The following is a 20809-nucleotide window of genomic DNA, read 5'->3' on the forward strand; positions in this document are numbered from 1 at the left end:
TTACAAAACTACATTCAGTACTGAATGTATCTTAGTTTTCCATAGTGTAGTTTACATTATTCAGGAGTTAGATGTATTAAAAATTAAAGACGGAGGGATATACATAATAAATGATAAGACATGGTAACTGTTTCTCATTTTCGGTCTGACTACTTGACGAGGGTATCTCTAAAAATAACCATATTTCAGAGAGTTTTACAAAATTTTATCAATAAACATGAGTTTTTTGTTATTTTTTTATGGAATTTAATCATAATATGGCAATCAAATTTTTTAAAATCTTTTCTTCGTTATTTGAGCTTATCATGAGTGCTTAAAATTTTACAGATTAAATTGAGCCGAGTTGCAAATTGCCAGTTACTATACATATATAAAGGTACAATCCTTGCGATCTCCTATACGGCACTAATAATGTAAACAAGTGGCAAATTCATAGATTAAGGGACCTGCAACCCTCTTTCTATGGAAAATATAGACCAATTTATAGTAACGTTTGCAGTAGACCTAAATCTGTCAAGAATTTAAAAGTTTGAAGGCTATGAATTAATCAGTTACAGTATGAGGGAGGGGATTCTTAGTAATGCGGACTACCAGTCCCATTGCTAGCAATATACCTTCACGTCACGTCGATCTCCACGTGATCTCCCCTGGAAACCATCGTGCTGAATTCCAGGTGTGTTCATCACGATGAGATAACTGACCTGCCTTTTTGTTCTCACCTATCATTCCTCTCTGGTGACCCGCCAGCATGTACCGTTACGCAGACGGGGTTACCATTCCATTATTATCCATTAAAAAAAAGGTATAAATGTAATTTTTATTATTTACTAGCTTCGCACGACTTCATCCACGTGACTGAGATATGTCATTGACCGGGAAAAAAATAATCTATCCTTCTTCATCTCATACAGAACGTGTATACCAAATTGATAGTGATTGCGCATTGCTGTTAACGCGCTATAAGATACCAAACAAGCAAACAAACTCACCTTCAAATTTATAACATTAGTAATGATATCCACTGTGCAAGAAAACCCACCGCAATGAGGGCGATTCGCCCTCTGTCAATCCATAACAATGACGAAGAGTTTTAGGGCCCCCTTATGTACATATAAAATCGAATATTAATGATATTTTGGGAAAAGAAATTATTTTCATTACAAACGATCACTGAAACTTTCTTTAAGCCTGCAGTAATTTATTGCTTGAACTTTCATATTGTATTCTGTAATATTGTATTAAGTATATTCCATAATACCTCCATATATAACGTTAAGATTTTTTTATTTATATTTATTGACATAATTTTTCCTGTTATTTATATTTGAGTTTTATTCTAACAGTTTATTTCTATTTTCAAAATTAGTAACCAATACCTTTTTTCAAATTTCATGAAACAAAATTAAAATTACTTACGTACTCGTATAATTAAGTCCTATCGTAAAATTTCACTAGAATCTAAATAAATGAAGATCGATACTCCAGAGAGTTTATACGACTGTTTATGTAATAAATGCACTATTATTAATATTTACTTATATTTTACATCAATCTTAATGTACAATATTGTAAATATATTTATTTATTTCTTTTTACTCTTTAAAATTATTTAATGTAGGTGCAGACAAGACTTACAATGATTTTATTTTTATTTAGATTGCCCCATTTGGAATTACAAAATAGGAATAACTCTTGTGCAACTCTCAAAGTTATATATCATTATAATACATCAACGTCACTCGAACTTGAGCCTACGATGATACCAACGCGCGACATTCCATTTCAGGGCTGTCATCTATCCAACTTCTATTTTTTTTCTAGTTTAAAATGCTACTAAAATGAGGTCCCACAGTTTTTATCCCATTACGTAGATAATCCAAAAAAAAAACAACATATCTATCTTTTGAAAAAGTAATTTACTGATAATATATCAACGTATGCTAAAAAAATATATTGCAATATAAATTTATATCCAAAACAAATAAAATATTTAATAAAAAACGGAACATTTTCTTTAAGACTGGATTTATGCTATAATGCCATTCTCGAAAAACACTTCGAAATATATCGTGGCTGGAACGAAACTGAACTGATCAGTAATATATATGTACACATTGTTTCTTACGTAATAATATTTTACCAGACCGAGAAAGAACCGAAAACGAACCGAGTTTTTTAAGAAAATCCTATTTGTAAACATAAAATTTTTACTTATTACTTTAGATACAAGTTATTAATATGACAACCCTAATCATTCCCAGACCAAATAGAATGAATAGCCCCTTAACAGCGCCTATTTCGGTATGTCTTTAGTTAGACGATATGTTACTCGATTCTATGCTTTTGGATATGATAAATATTCCTAATCTGTAACATTTTTTTTTTTTTTACTTTAATATGAAAATAAAATAAAAATGTTAACATTTTTGTTTAAATTTAAAATGCACCTCCTCTTTTTATACAGAGAGTTGTTGGTTAAGATTAGTTATAAGAATTCCATGAATATTTTTACTTAACGATCTCTTTCTAAATATATTTTTATACTATTAAAGAATATGTTTCACAAAAAAAAATCAAATTCAATTATGACAAATTAAATTAAAGTTATTTTGATTTAAATACTAAACTACTGAACCGATTTTGATAAAATTAGACCAATCAGTAAGTATATCCTTTCAGATACAAAATAATTCTAAATCGTTTTAGAACTAACACAATTGTGTGGTAATAAACATAAGAAAATATAACCGAATTGGAAACCTCCTTCTTTTTGACGTCGGTTAAAAAAAGGTGTAAAGCATACGATCTGCCTGACAATAAACGTGAATGTATGAATATTTTGTACAAATTTTCAGACTTTTTGAAATATAATAGCATATTTAATATTAAACTTAGTGAACCTTCATCACCATATCAGCCAGAGGGAAACTTTGTACAAAAGTCGATTGCTTAGGTACCTCTGTCCCGTTTGTGTTCCAACCGTGAAGCAGTTGTGTTTGCATGGCTGTGTTTCGGTTTGAAGGGTGGAATATGGCGTGAATTTACTGGGTACAGAGGAATAACACCTGAGTCCTCAGGAATGGCAACGCATGGGAGGTATCATGGGCGAAACAGTATACTCTGTTATATCCATGGTACTGCTCATGTCTATAGGCGACGGTTACCACTTTCCATCAGGTGGGCCGTCAGCTTGTTTGCCATTCTAAGTTGTTTAAAAAAAGCCGTTAACTGTCCACTGCTGAACATAGGCATTAGGCATTGCCTGCAGTTGTCACGCTTAGCAGGCTGATTGACAATCACGGTTAGGCTTTGGTGAAGTTTTAAAAGAGATACTACTGCCCATTCCCCGATCATTTAGTTCCTTTAGTCGGCATGGGACATGGGAAAAAAGAATTGAAATATGATTCATATTATTATTCTGACTTATAAATTGCAATATACGCTGCATGCAATAGACACATGGCTCAGCACTCATATGGAATATGTAAACAAATCATGTAACAATAATACCGCATAACCAGACTGTTACTATATTTATCATCTGTATATTCATTTGATAGCCTTGCTCTAAAATATGTAATGTAAACAAAATAAATTAGTGGTTTTATTTTAGTCCGCACATTTCAACGACAGTGCCTATACAACTGCATTAAATGAAATTTAACATTTGATCGAAAAAAAATTAAAAGCATTCGAACCAATATCTTTGGTTTTGCTTTTAATTATTATTTTCTTTCGACTGGTGTTTCTTTTTTTGAATTCTTTTCCATATTATTGGTTCTAGTTTTTTCCATTTGTTTACCACAAAAATTACAATTATGAACTTTCCCTGAATAATTTTCTCCTGCAGCACTATGTTTTTTGCTTAAGATCTTTATGGTGTTACTAAAGCGGTCTTCTCTACAAATAAGACAGTTACCTATTTTCAACTCATAAAATTAGGTATAGACGATTATTGTTCATCTAATTAACTATCAACTTGTTTGCCACTTTCAATACGAGTTTTGAAATTAGGTATTTCGTCCTCAAGTATATTAATTAGCATTAGATGAATTAACTTTATATGCTTCTACCTAGAAATAAAGAAATAAGACCATACAAGTACCCAAACAGCTAACATTGTCAGCGTTACCTAATAGATTGAAACATGAACTACTATTCTGCTGTAATATGCTTATATATTATTGTGAAAACAATAAGAATAAGAATTATATTAACAAATTTTTCATTCTTTAGACACGATAAAACAATTTTTTTAAGTGATTATCTCATTTTAAAATAGATGTGTTGGAACATTTGAATACGAATAATCGATTTTGTATTACTCAAAGTCAGAAAAAAGGGCAAGGAAAATCGAAAACCTATTACCTATTCACCCTCAAATTAAACACAAAAGAAACCCATTCAATTCTGTAATTTCCAATTTTAAAACGAAATGCTCATTTCTGTTTTTAAAGGGTCGTCCTTCCTAAGAATCGCAACATTACGGTATCCTTCCAATTTTGTGGTTTGATAATATTAATTACTTGAGATACGATTTATTATTTTTAAATTGAATCTGAGGTACACCCCACTTTATAGGTTTATATTGAAGTATAAACAATTCTCACTTGTATTTCTGCCGCTATGCTATTTCAGATTTAAGGTTTATGACAATCCAGTACAGACAAAAACATATTCATCATTTGTATACATATTATTATGTTATATTTGTTTTTAAAACTAGCAACACTGGAGTACTATAAGAATTATGATGTATTCTGTGATATCTATTTTGTCGTTCATATCGACAAGTGACAGTAGATATGTTTAATTTTAATTGTTACGCTTATATGAAAGATAAATGAAACATTGTATTATGTAAAATTAAAACAATTACTTATATATATATATATATATATATATATATATATATATATATATATATATAATGACAAACAAAAGCTTCAACAAAATTCTACATTCTGCTAATCTATACATCATTTTCAAAACAAAATTGAAGAGAGATCTGCAGTCTTCGATTTCAAATTTTCTACTTTCTCGAAGGTCTTTTTTTATGTTCGAATACCTACTCAGAGTTATCATAATTGACATTTTATGTTACTGATATGGCACAGACGACTATAGCGACGGCGCCTCGACTGCCGGCTGGCAAAGATAACAAAGAGTCCTGCGCCACTGTCGCTAATATATTCCGGTGTGTTTAACTATTGTTGAAAATTACATACAATATTTCGTCATTTATACTAACTGTGTAGCCACATAATGAATTTGAAATGAATAAATACATCTCTACATGAACAAAACGTTTCGTGTCCATTAAAACTATTATTAAATTTCGGGTTGTTTTGTATAATGTATTTAAATATTTTGCCCCATAAAAAAATCAACTTCAATTGTAACAGAACTAGTTATTTTGAGTTAAAAATCAAACTATTCAATTGATTTTGATAAAATTTCTATGGGACCAATCTGTAATTATATCCTTTCAGGCAAAAAGAAATTTTCCAAATCGGTTTAGAACTGGCGGAGTTCTGAGGTAACAAACGTAAAAAGATAATGCAACCGGAACGAGAACCCCCTTCTTTTTTGAAAAAATTGAAACCCATTATAAATTAGAGACCTTAACCAATGAAAGTGAAATAATTTTATTAAAATAATAGATATCATAAATCAGGAAAATAAAAATGTAAATACAAAACTACCAGAGCAGAAAAAAATATCAGTTTAAGGTACGTTGGTAACCCTAGTCGTTTGTCATTATTTTTATAGGCACTCTATGACATGAAATAATAAGGGAGTTTAATGGAAAATTGTAACATTCCTTGACGGACATAAAAATATTTAATATTATAAATATAAATATTATAAATAATTATAAATAAGTATATATCACAAATTTAATTGCTCCAGCACTTCCAACCAAATACTTTTCCACTCTTTAAAACTAAAGTTGTGCTTACAATTGCTCTCCTCGTAGCTATGATACCCTGCAGTCAAATGCATAAAAACGCACGTGTTAATAAAAATCACGGTCACACAGAACTATACAAGCTAATAAACAGCTATAAATTTAATATCTATCAAGAGATATAAATTTAGATCTTTTTAACGATTTCTCTATTTAAAATATGCGAACGCACTGAAATACTTAGTAATCAACATCTTAATAATTTGTCTTGTTACTTTCCAGGTGGACTATTGGTTTACTGCTAACACCGCTGGCGAAATTAGAGCAAGGCGACCAACATAGATGCACATTTAGATAAATTATGCGCTTACTATGTATACATATGCTAGTTTGACAGTGACGTCCAGTCATTTCAAAATAAAAACATCCACCACTATAGTGGGTGCGGGCAACCAAAACCAAACGCAACGAACATCGTGCGAATGCAGCCGAACACGATCTTTACTCAGCAACCAACCAATTCAGTCCGTTGAAGGCCGCGGGCGGGGCGGCACGTGTGGTGCGCGCCTCGCGTTCGTCATTGTTTTTATATACCATTGTTTAATTCCCTCCGACTGCAATCGATACGACATTCGAGAGTAGAAATACGGCCTAGCTGCATTTTCAACGATCTGAGTGTGAATCAAATCAAAAGACAATAAAATAGTGTTATCAGGATATCGCACAAAAAGGTGACTTATTGACAAGTGAAACTCTTTAACGTTCCATTTATCCATGGATGGTTATGTTTGGATGTTTTGTTGATGAACTGTTTATTATGTTCAAGTGATATCTGTTGCAAAGGAGTACAAGCAAATCAATAAACGGGTTTATATTCAGCAAGTATCTGAGAACTCCTACTGTGCGCTTTATTACCCCGTTGCATATTGATTGCTTGTTTCTGAATTTCTGCAAATTGTCATTTAGTATATATTGGTAAGACATATTGTAATTAATTTGTTTCATACGTTTATGGTATGTTAAAAAAAAATTGTCTCAGATCCTGAAAATATATGTTACGTTCAATGAAAATCATGTCATCTACATATATGAAGATAAAATTTATAATCTAAAGAAAAATACATTTTGAACAGAGAACAAAAAATTACTATTCATTTTTTGGAAATAATAAAGAAATTTTGTTGCTCTCTTACTTTACCAAGCCATTAACTTTTAACTATTGAGCACAAGACAATGCTTATTTTTTTTTGTCGCAAAAATAATAATTAATGTTATTGGTAGTAATACAAGTGTACCTGAATTATACAGGAAAATTTCCATTGTGTCCTTTGTAAGTAAAGGATATAACCTGAAAATTAAATTTGAAAGTAAACATGAAAATAAGGAAACATTACATTAGTAATAGGCATATTTAATATAAACATACGAAATGCCTATACACCTATTTGTATTTAATAACTGGCGTAGATGCCACAAAGAAAACCAAGACACATTAAGATAATTCTAAAATCAACGTGTGCCTAATTAGCAATAACAATAAAGAAAACAACATTTTACTTTTTGAAGTTTAATAATGTTTATCTCTACTATTCATTAATTATATATACCAGCAGCAAAGTTTTTACAATAACTTTTTTTATATGTTACAAAAATATATCGAAAACGATTTTAAGTCAATTGCCAACTGTTACCGTTGCAAATTTCTTAGTCAAAAACAAAAAGAGCATAAAAGAACTAATTTATTTGTATATTAGCGACTATAGATGATTTTCAACAATTTCTTCTGTCCTTACAAATACGTTTTGTATATTTGATCCTTCAATTGCCATAAATGTACCTAATCCATGTGACCTCGATACAAATTGGCTTGGAAGTCTAATAGGGTATCTTACTCGCATCATAATAGAAGCCAATGAGCAATAGAGGATCTAATCTTTTATACCCCAGTCGTATAACTAGGATTAACTAGATATCTATGAGAACCATTCACCTATTATATGCAAGGTCGGTTATAGTAGTGTTATTTCACACGATATTATTTGGTTAGTGAATTTTATTATTGACATGAGACGTTAATTGCAAAACATACAACCTTCATTGACTTTATACTGATATCAGTATATACCCTTTTTCGAATGTACCGAATTATTACGTTTAGACAATGAAATCGAAGAGGTCAAAGGAGGTTATCTGCATCTCACTACTACCTGCTGGCCTCGTAAGCGAGCTTTAGATACGAATACAATGGACTAGAAGCCGAATGAGGCGCTGCAGGTAGAATAATATCTAATACATGCTTTTGAATGTTTCCGTAGTATATTGTATTATTGTAATATGCCACATGGTTATTTTTGCCTTTAAACTAAAAATAATATTTTTTTCCTTTTCCAAAAAATAGAGATAAAAAGGCAGCTGAAGCTAAACGAGTTAGGTACTCAATGAGCATGAACATGTCAGATGTTTTTGAACGCAAAACGGTAACAAGACTTTTGAAAAATCTGGAAACACGTTACAGCATACCTGACCGCAGGGACAAGGGGAGCTCAACCAGTTTCGTCACCTGGTAGCACATACGTACGCACACAGCTGAAACACCTTGAATGCTCAACTCGTTCCATTATTGTTCAAACCAGTATTTGCCAACCATCAAAGAAGCTGGTGAAAATATCGCTCCAGAATTATATACAACACGTACCAAGTATTATAATTACATATGAAACGAAATGTAATAACATATGTGTTGTCTAATGTATGATAGATATTGTTGAATTATAAAAGAAAGCAATCTATATAGGGTGAGACGATATTTCATGCCAGAACACCGCCTGAAATTATATAAAGCCCAAGTCAGGCCGCATATGGAATACTGTTCTCACCTGTGGGCAGGAGCGCCACAGTACCAACTCCTTCCGTTAGACCGCATTCAAAGTCGGGCGGCTCGAATTATCGATAGTCAACGCCTTACTGTCCGACTTGACCCATTGAAACTGCGCAGAGATGTTGCGTCTCTGTGCATCTTCTACCGAATTTATCATGGGGAGTGTTCTGAGGAATTGTTCGGATTGATACCTGCTGCTGATTTTCACCACCGTACAACCCGCCACAAACTAAAGTTTCATCCCAATCATCTGGACGAGTGGCGGTCTTCCACCGTGCGTTTTTCAAGGCACTTTCTTCCACGCACAACCATTCTTTGGAATCAACTTCCAGCAGCAGTATTTCCGAACCGATACGACAACATAACCCTCAAGAAAAGAGTATATTCCTTTTTAAAAGGCCGGCAGCACACCTGCAATGCCGCTGGTGTTGTGGGTGATCATGGGCGGCGGTAGTCACTTACCATCAGGTGAGCCGCATGCTCGTTTGCCCCCTGTGTTGTAAAAAAAAAAAAAAAAAAAAAAAACAATAAAAAACTAATAAATCTTTTGCATTGCAACCTATTAATTTTTTTATTTGTTGTTCTCTCACAATCTACAGTGATGTCATGTTGTTTTTTGTACCTATGCATACTTTCTATGATGAGTTGACGATAGAAAATAAAAGTAATGTGCAATTATTGTATATCCTCTACCGGTGTTTCGAAAGTATCGTGACTCAGTGTCTGTTGCATTCATAATCATTCATTCATATGTATGATTTTAACTTTGCAAACAAAATAATTAGAAATATTACTTTTTGTTTACTTATTTACCGGCAACCTTTGACAATTGTTAAGAAGTTACAGAAACAAGATCAATGGTTACCATACCACCAAGGATAAGAGCAGGTGAAAAATAAGTTGATAGAAATAAGGATAGTAGGTATTTTACTTTGCTCTCCTAAATAACTGTTATTATTCATAAATTTTAAAAGATTTAAAAGATATATACTGAAAATTTCATTAATTCTTTTATGTTAATAACGACAGAAACATGTATAATAATCCAAATTTATCAAATATTGGACCACAATTATTTTCTTCAACATATTTCATTAGAATTATTCTCTCAAGCTATCTTAGTATATGCTGCCAAGCATATCTAAGCCCTTATTCATTCCATTAATATTCCACAGACTCTTTGTGGTCAAAAATTCCTTTTTAAGGCATGATTCATCATCAACATTTTATTGTAACGAATTTTTACGCTCATTTGTTTTTTAATTCCTTCTTAACACACATTGTGTTGTTAAGGTGCTTCAATATAATATTCTTCTTTATCCGTATTCCCAGCTCACAAACTTCGTTTCATCATAAGCATCGTTTTATCGGTATTATCTCACAGTGTTTCATATTTCAGAGTCCCAAGGTGCTTTCGGCATGTTATGCTCATTAATTTCGTTGGTTAACGTGAGTTCGTATGTAATCTTCGACCTTAATCTAAAATAGCCTAGATTTACAGTCTACATTTTGTTGGTTTGACCCGTAATTATAGTTAGTTTAAATAGTTTATAAGTTATTGATATACTCGATTATTATTCATTTAATTATACATTTTAACAATTAATCTTGATAGATGGTAATTTATAAATGTAAAGTCAGTGATTTTGACCAAACAGTTTAGAATTACTACTACACTTTGTTTAAATATTACATGACAAATAAATAACATACATTAATGTTAAAATTATTTGTATTTTTCCTCCTAGTTTTATCATTACTAGTTACACATGTGTTATAATATTTACACACCGTAATATATACTGTAATAATTCAATTTAGAAATAATTTTAAATATAAATAAAATCAGTGCTTATAATTTCTTTAATTATGAATATTTGATTTTGCATTAATTATTTCAAAAGTCCACTCTTAAAAGGCGACAACGGAAATCGCCAATATACAGACATATAACTGTCGTCCAAAGTATATAAGGATAATTATGTTGACCTCACCGGCATATTATCCCACAATAAAGAATCCTAACGCAAAGTACCAAAAGAGATCCAACCCAGAAGGGAATGAAAGAGAAGATTACAAATTTCCGCAGTTTCACGCAAAATATTATCGTTTTGCCCATACTTACTGGCAATTCGTGTGAATTCTTCATATTTCACCATTTTACAACATTTTGGGAAACAAATACACTACATAACTGTTAAAAATGAACAACATACTTGCTTAACAGAATCGTTTCCCAAAATAGTCGATTTTGACAAATTTTTATGCTACTAGTAAATTGAAATAAAATATGACCTAGCGACTTACCCGTTGACCTTAATTTTCATGTGATATTGTGTTCAACTTTAATTAAGCACAGCTAAAACTGAATAACATTATGCAAAATTTGGCACAGTCTCATTTTGTTAATATGCATAAAGCAAAACTACATTTTAAGAAAATAAATTATGACTGACTTTAACTAAGTCAATAACTTTCTTCTTTTACATATATTATGTTACTTATAGTATTGCAAATAATAATTGATATGTACACATATTAAACTGTCATTTCCTACAGTGATCCAAATAAAATAGGAACATTCTATACCACGCGCAAACAGATAAGAGCACTTTATGAATACCTACATTGATGCCTACCTATTTGCACGCCCATGAAATCTAATACATGTGATACGTCAGAGTTTAATATCTACGTACCTACAAATTATTTGCGTCACTAATATTATTAAATAACCGTAGAATAACATGGAACTTGTGATAAATGTTTTCTTCCATTGTAAGTTCTATGAATGTCCTTATGGCTTTCCGTAAACTGGAGCTATCCATTTCAACGGTGACATTGCATCTTGAGAATATCAAGTTGATACTCTAAATATTTTATAATAACGAACATTTAATATAGTAACTACCTAAAGTATGTGAATCATTATTTATAACTTCGATTTCTGTACTTCCCGTATTCCCTACCTTTTTTTTATATATATTATTAGTGATAGATTATATTTCTACAGTCTGTATTCTACTAATAAAAATTAAATGTAAAGACATTATTTGCAATAGACAGACAACCGTCTAACATAAGCCAAATGATCACAATTAGGCTATATTCCCACGCAACAGTTACAGAACCCACACTTCAAGCACTGACCAACACCATATTTATTCCTAAACAAATTGAATTTTGAATTGTTACCGAAGGAGCAAGTAATTAACGTGCAAATTTGAACTGAGTTCATTCAATCTATAAGTTATACATGGTATTATTATGTTATCTTGAGCAATACCAATTGATCTAATCTAGTGTAGATCTGGTGAGACCATTGAAGTAAAAATATAGTTCTACATTCATATGATGTGTTTATTAAAAAGTCTTGTCCCTCTTATTAAAAAAAAACCTAATAAATCTATTTTAGTCACTGTTTAGTCTTTCCCTTGAGAATATGGCTCTTAATTATGTAAAGACGATGATTGATTTATATCTACACCATCCTACGTCTTACCTATCCATTGTTTATTATAACAGATCATTTATTAATGTAAAATGTAAAAGCAACCTAGTTTCGTTGAAATTATTATAAAAACACTCTCAAAATTAAATTAGTAAAATATTCAATATTTTTGATCATAATAATATTAAATCCTCGAGTAAACACAATAAAATATTATCTACTTGTAATTCATTTTAAAAATTCATTGTGTATTTATCTATTAACTGCTGGGCAAAGCCCTCCCTCATTTCCCTGAAAAAAGTCTATTGTGTACCACCACAGAGAAAATATTTCTTTTCTATGAAGCGGCCTCGACCAACCTTTTTATTAGTCTCAAAATTTGTAAATATAATTATTATGAGATTTCACGCTAGCATTAAATCTTAAACCAATTGTGGATGATACTAAATGATTAAAAATTCGAGTTGGAAACAGGTAGGTACCAAGTAATAATTCATAATGATCCCTTTACAATCAGTTTCGTAATAGAATTACATGGTTACCAAATAAAATCACCATTAATAATAAGTAATGCGATGCATGAACAATATTAGTTCAATTGGTCACGTAAAAGTAACAATAGGGGTCTAAGCATTGAGCAAGTGTGTAAATCTAGCTTTTGTTATTATAATTATGTATATAGGTACTACATTGTTATTAAAGTATACAAGTACACCGACAGATGGAAAATAATATACATTTTCTGTGTCAAGTAAACTTGTTATTATTTTATGGGTCACATTGGCTACAAATAGATATTGTTAAACAGAATATTACAGGTTGCAATGCTAGGAAAAAAACATCAAAAATTTTATTTTATCCTAAGTACATAGATCCGGGTCGAAGTTTTATCACTTATTACAACAATTAATGATACTGAAGTACCTATGCCTTGTTTGGGTAACACATTGCTCACAAAATTGACACAAACTTAGGACCAATTCCCACATCAAGGGGCCGGCCCTTGACATTTCGTACAACAAATATTTGTACATCTACTAAAAGAAAATGCATATGAAAAAAGTTTATTTCGCCGCCGGAAATAATGGCTACTCAGATACAGATATGTACTTTTTAATGTTTAAAAAGTTCATTTTGTTTATTTGAAAATTAGTTTCCTATAAATATAAAAAAGTGTTTTTGTTCTAAATATAAACAAGTGAAACTCGTGTGAAATATATCTACTAAATCTGTTGAAAAGACCGTAAAAGATACGTGCGATATCATGTGAAACTGAGAAGAGGTGCAAACTACTAACACAGTTGTTTAAATTGAAATAAAAAAAAAACACACAAAGGCGTGGAAGGCTTCTATGTACTACTTAAATTATGGATTAACCAGAAACTCCTTTTGCTTATACTCATTGTAAAATATGGTACTGGCATATAAAATCGAACATAAAATAACATAGAGCACAAACTATTGTATTTTTTATTTTTATTTTATTTTTTTATTTTTAATGAGGCACACATAAATTATAACCATGTTAGGTTTATATATAGGTAATTATGGTTTTTATACTAGGTTACAATTCAAAAACATGTGTACACAACATGATTAACATTTAGACATAACATAACATTTTAATACAATAATTGTATTTAATAAATAATAAATGAATAAATTTAGTGTACTTAATTAAATCTAATATAACAGAAAAATGCATTATTAAACTCAAGTTACTGTCTTAAGTAACGCTGTCAGAATTCCTAGCTAACGAATGATAGGTAATGAAATGTCTACATAAACCAAACAAAAAAAATATTTAGTTAACACTATTAAATATTAATACATGTACCCACAGATGAGACTATAACCGAATGCTAATAAATTATTTATGGCCGTAGTAAGAATCGAAATAAATTAGTAGTCAATTTGTGACCATAGCCTTAAGCTTAAAACTCCAGCTATGTGGTTGACTGGTAACCACAATGCATGAATTAAATTAAGGTCTAACAGGGTAAAGGAGAGCCCATTCTCGGTAGTCCGCCATTATATTATATTCAATGCTATGCTATTATTATATTCAAAATTGCACACAGAGACACTTTCTGCAAAACGTCCAATACACTACGAACTTCTCAATTGCGACAATGTACTTAGTATTGCAAGAACTATTAAGCATTGTTACTCTCTCAATACCGTTCATGGTACTGTTAACATCTCAAGCTATATCTTATGTAACCCATTGTATGACGTGCTAGGGTGTGGCTATAAAATCCCTATAGAGTTCGAAACTCGATGGTTTGAAGTTGTGACTTTCTCTTTTAACCAATCACATAAAATATGGTATAGACAGATTTTTTTTTTATACGTAGGTATATTTTAGGGCGATGACTTACTAATATTATAAATGTGAAAGTGAATTTGATGACATTATGAAATTTAATATATCATGCTTTTTAATATTTTAGATGGAATGTCACGCAGACGAAATCGTCGGTGAGAACGGGTGTTATAATAAATTTTATTTTTGCTCATCAAAATATTTATACAAATACTTCATATTCCCATCATAATAGACAAGTGCCACAAATCACTTTTTATTTCTTCTAACCTGGTGTATTCTACTATCTATCGCCATAATAGAGAAAGCAATGAACGTTCATACGAGGTTTGTCCGGAAAGTACGTATAAAAGTTTTTTAAAAATTTTATTTTACAATTATTCAGGTAAATCAATTTTATCCCCTTCAAAGTACTCCCCCTGTGACATAATGCACTTGTGCCAACGCCGTTTCCACTGTGAGAAGGCTCCTTGAAAGTCCTCTGGTTGTAGGTTTCTCAGCTGCCCCGTCGTAGCTTTTTTTATCTCATTTATGTCCCCCAAATGCCGCCCCCGAAGTACCAATTTGGTTTTTGGGAACAAGAAGAAGTCACACGGGGCCAAATCCGGCGAATAGGGGGGGGGTGTTCGGTCACCGTAATGGAATTTTTACTCAAAAACTCACGGAACGATCTTGGCGCAAATTTTTTTCATTTGAAGTTCGTTTCTTAGAATTTCGTGGACCACGGTTTTGCCCAAATTAAGCTCTTCAGCCACCTGTCTGACCGTTAAACGACGGTCCCCATTAACACAAGTTCGAATTCTTTCCACGTTTTCGTCGGAATGTGAAGTGGAAGGACGTCCTGAACGTGGGTCATCTTGAACGCTTTCTCGGCCCTCTCTGAATCTTTTTAGCCACTTGTGGACGGTTGGTTCCTTCACAGCATCATCCCCATAAACTGTTCTGAGATCGGCAAAAATTTCACGGCCATTCTTGCCGAGTTTCGAGAGAAACTTGATTACGACGCGCTGCTCTTCAACGGAAGCGGGCTCCATGCCGACGGGGTTTCGTTAAGAGGTAACTTCACAGATGGCGTGACAAGCCAGTTCGCACCGCACGGCGGTCAGACCAGAACTGAAGCATTGTTAGGGATATAAGGAAGGGGTCCTGCGCTTACCTGGCCTCCCCACTCCTCTTTCTCGCATTCCAGAACACTTTTATACGAACTTTCCGGACAGACCTCGTATTGTTTTGTTGTAAATGTGTTTTAGTTTCGAAAATTCTTAATTTGCTCATCCATATTATCGCCAAGTGATATTTTTACATACATATAAATAAAATATTAAGTTCCTACAAAGTAATACTGGAAAAAACTTCATTTCTAAGAACATGCCAGAATATTATGTATTATAGTTAGTGCTTTCATACATTTCCTTAAGATATTTTCAGTAAAGACTGCATATGAAAAAACAATATTATGTTTTACAGTTTGTTTAAGATCTAGCGAATACATACATATCCACTCTCATAAAGAAATAGAGATACCAGGAGAGTTACACTTAACAGTTTATGTTTGTCCAGTAAGTAAACCAAGCTCAGTTATGTTTACCGGTAACTAGTAAACGTCTAAATAAACCAATTCCTTTTACGATCTGAGAAGGGAAAATACTATTTTGGACCGTGAAGCCGATTTAGGCATGAAATCAGCACCGTTGGGTTGAGTCAGAGCTTCGATGTTAAATCCAGCCATATTTTGTTTGTGTGTAGGCAGTGAGACAACGTAACATTGATATTGACCGAGCGAAATAAAAGGTCATTTACTTGCTAATAAATTTCAGCTCATGTATTGTTTGCAAATAGGTAACTTGTAAATTTCTCTTTTACCCCGAGTTATCTTTAATACAATATATATTACATCCACACACACACACACACACACACACACATATATATGTATAAATATATATATAAGAACTATAATTGCTTATTACCAAGTAAGTTACAATTAATTGAGTAAATTAGATAAAATTTTTGTTAATAATAATGTTCATATTCAAGAAGATCATAATACTAAAAAACATACTCCCATGACAAATATTTAATCCTACGTATAATCAAAATAGTGGGTTTTTATGGTGTCATATTGGTAATAATACCTTATCATAACAAAAATATTGGGTTAAGTTAAAAAAAAGGTCGTAAGCAAAATTCTACGAAAAGATATTGCCCAGACAACATAAAGACCTAATTATAACAATTTAACATCCTTGACTACTACCCGTATCGAGGTTATCGAATATTTAAATAAAATTCACGATCTCGAATATTCTATCATATATTATAACATAATATAATTAGACATTATTATATTGTTCTTGTATATAATATAAAATAAAATTAGCTCTAACCTCATAAATAAAAATTAAAAAAAAAACTACCCTTTAAGAGGAACCCACCTGATTTCATTCAATACCCGTCTAAAACGTTTATATTGATTCTACCAACTGAACGCTTTGTATAGTCATCTTCCAGATATTGCGGTCCTTTGTACCTACTACCTTCAGGAATCCAATAACGGTTGCTCATGTCTATATATTGCTTACCTCATCGTGAGTACCTAATTTTAATATAATTTCAACCGGCATCAGCTGTTAAATTAAGCGTGCTATTAATAATTTAATTTAGCTCTAAGCCCAATACGATTAGCATAATATATGCAAATAATATTGATGAAAATTAATGAGCGAATCATTTTAATCGGCGTGTTCCCTTATGTGTAAAAATGTACCATTACTTCTTCATGAAACTACTTGTCATATACGAGTATACACGAATGGAATAGACAGATGTAGCAAAAAATAAAATATTTTGACTGTGTAGGACTCAGGACGTTCACTCGAGCAGTGTGCCTACGCATAATTTATAAAAAAACTCAAACGCTTCAGTATAAACCTAAACAGCTATGCTTAACGTTTCTTAATTATATATACTTAGTAATGCATATCATAAGACATTTAGATTGTAGTATTTCGTGTGGGTAGAGTATCCTAAATTCAATATCGGAGATAGAGAAATAGCAATGGAAATTTATTATTGGTAGGTTTCATTGTCTATGACATCAATTACAAGTAGGATTTTGTTAGACTAAACAACGGTAAAAAAATTGATCAATCAATATTCAAAGTCACACGCCGACAGTCACGTCGTAAGACCTACGCGACTAGAGTGCATTATAATTGTTCATTCACAACTTACCAGTAAATATATGTCCCATAGAACGATTTTATTTTATATATCCTAAGTAATATTATAAATGCGAAAGTGAGTTTTGTTTTTTATTTATTACGCTATCGCGCTATACGCTTGCAATCTAGAGATCCTGCCCCTCCAAGCCACCCATTTCTTTCCTAACTGTAATCCTTCCTTACTTGATTTGATTTTAGTCTCCTCTCCTGACCATGTTGCGAAACATGGCCAATATCCTGCAGATGCATTTTCCTTCCATAACCTCATTTATCTGTCTTATAAAATACGTCCTCCCAAAGTTAAACGGAAAATCCTTATGCAGCGCAATTTTGGTGCTATTGATATTGACCGTTTACGTCACGATGCTGCGGATTGTGATTGGTCGAGTATCGGTACAGCAGCAAATATTAATGATCAGGTAGAATTATTTAATAAATTAATTTTAGATCTGTACGATAAACATGCTCCCATCCGCCCGGTCAGGGTTAAGCATTTACCTGCACCTTGGCTTACAGACAAGATCAAGTCCATAATCCACAAAAAAAATATTGCTAAAACTAAATATAAGTCGGATCCGGACAGACATCGTAATGAGTACATCAATACTAGAAATCTCTGCAACAGGGTGTGTAGGGAGGCTCAACGACGCCACATTCATAAATCCGTAGAAAATGGTGATGCAGCAAAAGTTTGGAAATTTCTTAAGTCATTAGGGGTTGGTAAGAGTCATAACGATAATCCTGGTAATCTTGATGTTGAGTGTCTTAATAATCATTTTTGTACTTCTACTGTCATGGACAGCAATGTAAAATCTAAGACAATGCACTATCTTTCATCCACTATCGCCCCTAATTGTACTCCTTTTATTTTTGATCAGTTGACCAATTGTGATGTTGAAAAGAGTTTACGGTCTATATCGTCAAACGCCATTGGCACAGATAGCATTAGTCGTAATATGATTTTACCTATCCTTGATATCCTTTTACCCACCATTACCTTACTTTTCAACAATTCCCTGTCCTCCGGTTTCTTTCCTTCAGCTTGGAAAGCAGCTTTCATAATCCCTCTACCAAAAAAGAAACTTCCTTCCTCGTTCTCAGATTACCGTCCAATTTCTATACTCCCTTTTCTATCCAAAGCCTTAGAACGCCTTGTCCAACAAAAACTTAACTTTTACCTATCAAGAAACAATCTCTTAAATCCTCTTCAATCTGGTTTCCGTCCTGGTCATAGTACGACTACTGCTCTTATTAAAATTTCTGACGATATCCGTTTTGGCATGGAGAATTCGCAATTAACGGTCTTAACATTATTGGACTTTAGCAATGCCTTTAATACTGTTGATTTTGATATTTTGTTAGGATTGCTAACCTCTCTCAACATATCTCCAACGGCAATTGACTGGTTTCGTAGTTACCTGTTTGGACGTCGGCAACGTATTCGCATTGATGACGTTTTATCTTCTTGGTGCCATACGTCAGCTGGCGTGCCGCAGGGTGGCGTCTTATCTCCTCTTCTATTTGCCTTATTTATTAGCACTATCACTTCGAAACTTCAATCTTCCTACCACCTTTATGCAGATGATTTACAGATTTACTCTTTAGCCCCTCTGGTTGATATCTCTTTAGCAATATCTACTGTTAACGCCGATCTGGAACGTATATCTGCCTGGAGTAAATCTCATGGTCTTGTTATAAACCCCTTGAAGACACAAGCCATTATTATTGGGAGTCCCATACTTATTTCCAAAATTTCCTCGACCAGTCTTCCGCCTGTGGTTTTTGATGGGGTTATGATAGATTACCAGAAAAAAGTAAAAAATCTTGGCATTATTTTTGATAACACTTTGTCATGGTCTCCACAAATCTCGGAGGTCAGTAAAAAAATGTTTGCTGCAACTTTTGCCTTAAATAGACTACGTAATTTCCTCCCAGTTAACACCAAAATTGCGCTCGCACACACCTTACTCCTACCCATTCTTGATTATGCCGACTCATGTTATTTAGACCTCACCGAAGAGCAATTAAACAAGCTTGAGCGTCTCCAAAATTTATGTATCCGCTTCATATTTGGTCTTCGCAAATATGATCACATTTCTCAATTTCGTACTCAACTCAAGTGGCTCTCTATCCGTTTTCGTCGTAATCTGCATATCCTGTCTCTTCTTTACACAATCATTTTTAATCCTGCTGCTCCTGATTATCTAAAAGACCGATTCTTGTTTCTCAGTGAGGCTAATGATCATACTTTACGCAGTGTCAATAACCTCCGACTTAAATTTCCCACTCATTCTTCTTCCTTTTATTCTAAATCCTTTACTGTTCAGGCAGTTCGTCTATGGAACTCACTACCTACCTCTATTCGGTGCGCTCAAACTCTTACTAGCTTCAAAACCTCTGTTAAATCTTACTACCTCTCACTTTAGTACTATTTTCCTGCGTTCTCTCTTCGTTTTCCTTCGTCATTTTTTTCTGTTGTATGTATGCTGTTAAGTATGTATATGTTATGTATATATTTAATTGTGTATATATTATATATGTATGTGTATATATGTATGTATGTATCTATATATGTTTGTATATGATAATATTTATATAATAGTGCGCCACCTACTCTTTGTCTTTTTCTCAATGTCCTCTACCCAAAGGTTGTCTGGAAGAGATTGCTTAGCGATAAGGCCGCCTTTTGTATCACTTCTCATTAATATTTACTGTATTTGTTATTTCTCTTTTTACTTGGTGCAATAAAGTGTAAATAAATAAATAAATAAATACGCTTTCACACCTAAACCGTTGAATCGGTTTTAGTGAATTTTGGTATAAAGATAGATCTGACCCTGGAGACGGTTAAAGTCTATTTTTTCTTGCAAAAAACTAGTAAGGGGTGTGATGATGAAAGAGTAATTTTTGTATAAAAATTACTGCGTCGTTCGTTTTGCTTCAAACTTTACAAAATTATTGTTTAAAATTCATAATTAAAGTATACATATTTCTTCTTTCAAACGTCTCTTCAAAGGGG

The 20809-nt window shown here is 32.5% G+C and overlaps 1 protein-coding gene across 3 annotated transcripts in view; it reads left to right on the forward strand.

The window, feature by feature from the left end:
* The first annotated feature begins 6411 nt into the window (after positions 1 to 6411).
* LOC113521525 (ADP-ribosylation factor-like protein 4C) overlaps positions 6412 to 20809 on the forward strand; it is a 76516-nt gene continuing 62118 nt past the window's right edge. For 2 of the 3 annotated variants that reach the window (XM_052899002.1, XM_052899003.1), the window contains exon 1: positions 6412 to 6886. The gene's annotated coding sequence lies outside the window, so the exon portion shown is untranslated. The remainder of the gene's footprint in view (positions 6887 to 20809) is intronic. The other variant, XM_052899004.1, reaches the window with a different exon arrangement.

This window comes from Galleria mellonella, unplaced genomic scaffold, assembly GCF_026898425.1.
Source record: "Galleria mellonella isolate WM207_F2 unplaced genomic scaffold, CSIRO_AGI_GalMel_v1 utg55, whole genome shotgun sequence".
NCBI classification, from domain to species: domain Eukaryota; kingdom Metazoa; phylum Arthropoda; class Insecta; order Lepidoptera; family Pyralidae; genus Galleria; species Galleria mellonella.